Below are 3,826 nucleotides of genomic sequence, written 5' to 3' on the forward strand. Positions count from 1 at the left end.
AGTCAGTGAAGGAGGGAGAATCTGTTACTTTAGACACTTATGTAATAAACAAACCAGACATAATGTGGCATTTAAATGACACTCGCATCGCTGTAATCACTAGAGCTCAGAGTAAAATCTATACAGATGTTCAGTGTAAAGATGCTGAAGAGAGATTCAGAGACAGACTGAAGCTGGACAATCAGACTGGATCTCTGACCATCACAAACACACTGGCAGGGACTCTGAAAAGATCTTCATTGTCACTGTTCACCAACAGTTCAATCCGCGTCACCAGTGAAAAGAGCTTCAGTGTTACTGTCACTGGTGAGTATCATTTAGTCATTCAGTGAACTTTCCCTTGAGCAGTTTTACAATCCAGTTTGAAATGTTTAAATCAACCCAGTAAATGTTTTCATTGCGGGAAAAAAAAAGTGATTAATAACTGAGGTTTAGACAGGTTGGACATTGATCTTAAGCTTGGGGTGTAACCATGCCTTCCTCCCCTCACATCAATGTTATCATATTATCATCAGTTTATCAGTTGTCCAGTTATAATAATGACTCTATGTTCTCAGCTGACCGAACAGGAATATATTCTGCTGTTTCTGCTGTTCTGCTGTTCTTGGTTGCATCTGCTGGTTTAATTTACTTCTGCAAGTGCAATTCAAGAAGGAAATGTGAGTGTTACATACAGCTGATTTAACAAGATGTAAATTTGAGATTTGTGGAAATAATCTTTCTTTTTTAACACCAGTTAACCAAAGTAATGTGTGTTTAATTTGAGTTATTATTTTTCTAACAGACATCAGGACGCAGCAAAGTCATCAGGTGAGATACAATGTGAACTGAATCTTTCTGTCTGGAAAATAAAAATAAATAAAATAAGTATTGCTTAGAAACACCAATCATTTTTATAGAAACTCCAGTAATAACTGACTCTTCAAGACAGCACAGCTCTCATTCTGTTACACTTTATATTAAAAACAGTGGTGTGATTAAATGTTGTTATAATACAGTTGTATTCATTTATTACATTTTCCAATTTATATTTACTTTAAGGTGTTACGATGGTCAATAAAAGTAGTTAAAAAATATGAATTGTAATATAAAAAAATAAACATGTAACATTTGTCAGTGACCATATAAGGCCTTTCCAGGATATTTACAAAACCAATAAACCATTAAAATGTTTAGTAGATTAACTTAATATTTATTTATCTGTGTTTTATTTTTTTCTACAGGCAAATGGTGTTGAAGACTCATCCTCAAATCTGACTGAGCATGTAGAGGCAAACACTCCTCAGTGAGACATTAACATAACCCTGTTTTTTATTTTGATATTTTCATTAAAAAGAAACATGGAGAGTAGATGGGAAACGAGAGAAGTGGATAAAGCTATCATTACTCAAAGAGAAATAGCTTATTATAGATATATCTTATTATATTACAGATTTAGATTTCAGTAGTCGGTTCAATACCAGTCATTAAACATTGACTTTTTAAGCAAATGAATATTTTATTCACAACAAGTCTATTCTCTTACAATAGAGTATATTGTATAGTACAATGTATATTACACTTTGTTATAATGTTCAGATGTTTGCTACTTTACCCTGAATGTCTTCATTTGTAAAATTATACTTTCTTTGTCAATTGTTTTTCTTTTTCCTTTGTAACTAAAGCTTTTTAGCTTTTTTAGCTGGAGTTTAGAAGAACAGCAAGATTAAGTAGGTGAAATTTATTATGGTTCTGTTTTTGTAAATGCTTTTAGAAATGTTATTTTAGTGTCATCACCTCTCACCAAATTCACTTCCACAACCACAGCAAAAAACCAAGAAACATTTTTTCCCTTTCTGTTTTCTTTTGCAGCATGCAAAGAAAATGTGCTTTAAAGCCCTGTACAACTGCTTTGACACAATGAAATAAGAAAACTGCTTTGACACAATGTGTTGTATAAAGCACTACATAAATAAAGGCTTGACTTGACTTAAGAACAAGCTGAAGTGTTGTGAAGTATATTTCAAAATTGTACATAACCTTGAATCTTAATACTGTGTGTCATTTCCCGGAAAGTTTTCTGTTTAAATAAACAAAGAGAGACACAGTTGTGCTGCTACCAGTCATAGTGTAGCACACCCGCCGTCTGACTGGTGGTGCTGCAGTAAGTTTTCTGTTTAAATAAACAAAGACAGACACAGTTGTGCTGCTTTCAGTCATGGAGTCGCTCTTGTAATGCTTTATTATAACAATTCAAAGATGGTATCATTTTACATATATATGTTGTATAATTTAATCACAATGTCTTATGTCACCTTACATGTGACTCAAACCAAACAGTAATAAACGTGTGTTGCATAATGCTTGTAAGAGTTTTCTTACACTCAATCTGTATTTCTGTCATATAACTCAATATCTTCTTCCTTTACATCACTATATATTGCATATATATATATGTCTCCCTTGTATGTGCAAATGTCATAAGCCACTGTATAACTAAAACGTTGAGCGAACCATTGGTTACACAATATAAACATTGAAACTGAATTACTATATAGAGCAAATATACTTAAACAGAAAGAAGATCATTAAAACATCATATCAAAGCATCAACAGTATATAATATTCAAAAATTATATATAGATATTTTAACATGCATGGCGATTGCTCAATACTTCACTTTAACTGCTACAAACACAATTATAAAGCTGTAAACACAATAAACATTACATTACTTTGGGTATTCAGTGTGTTGGAGCCTCTAACCATTTGGATTGTACTATATTAATACAAGGCCTAACGCGGAACACCCGCAAATGAATCACCATTTTCATAAACACAATGTCTCTTTTAAACATCTTAATTTGACCCAGGAAATTTATATTACCCTCCTGAAACCACATACACATGAAATCAACATTTTCTTTAATGTTTTATATCCTTGGTGATCGATTTCATCCACCTGTTTAAATAAACAAAGAGAGACACAATTGTGCTGCTTTCAGTCATGGAGTACTGTCCACTGAGATTACTACACATCACCATTAACCCTAATAACAGCAAACAATGTTATAAACAGAAATGAAATAATCAAACACATGGGAAAATAAAACAAATTATTCCTGTGACTACACGTACAGGGTGTCACATGAGCAGTTCAACTGCCTGCTGTTCTTCTGAAAAATCCTCCATGTCCTGCACATTCTTTGGTTTTCCAGCATCTTGTGCACATTTGAACCCTTTCCAACAATTACAAAATGATAATAAAAACAAAATTGACATCCAATACACACTGAAGATACAAAATTCACTCATATACAAACCCGATTCCAAAAAAGTTGGGACACTGTACAAATTGTGAATAAAAACAGAATCCAATGATGTGGAAGATTCAAATTTCAATATTATATTCAGAATACAACATAGATGACATATCAAATGTTTAAACTGAGAAAATGTATCATTTTAAGGGAAAAATAAGTTGATTTTAAATGGCATCAACACATCTCAAAAAAGTTGGGACAAGGCCATGTTTACCACTGTGTGGCATCCCCTCTTCCTTTTATAACAGTCTGCAAACGTCTGGGGACTGAGGAGACAAGTTGCTCAAGTTTAGGAATAGGAATGTTGTCCCATTCTTGTCTAATACAGGCTTCTAGTTGCTCAACTGTCTTATGTCTTCTTTGTCGCATCTTCCTCTTTATGATATGCCAAATGTTTTCTATGGGTGAAAGATCTGGACTGCAGGCTGGCCATTTCTGTACCCGGATCCTTCTTCTATGCCGCCATGATGTTGTAATTGATTCAGTATGTGGTCTGGCATTGTCATGTTGGAAAATGCAAGGTC

Source organism: Cyprinus carpio, chromosome B22 (genome assembly GCF_018340385.1).
Source record: "Cyprinus carpio isolate SPL01 chromosome B22, ASM1834038v1, whole genome shotgun sequence".
Lineage (NCBI taxonomy): Eukaryota > Metazoa > Chordata > Actinopteri > Cypriniformes > Cyprinidae > Cyprinus > Cyprinus carpio.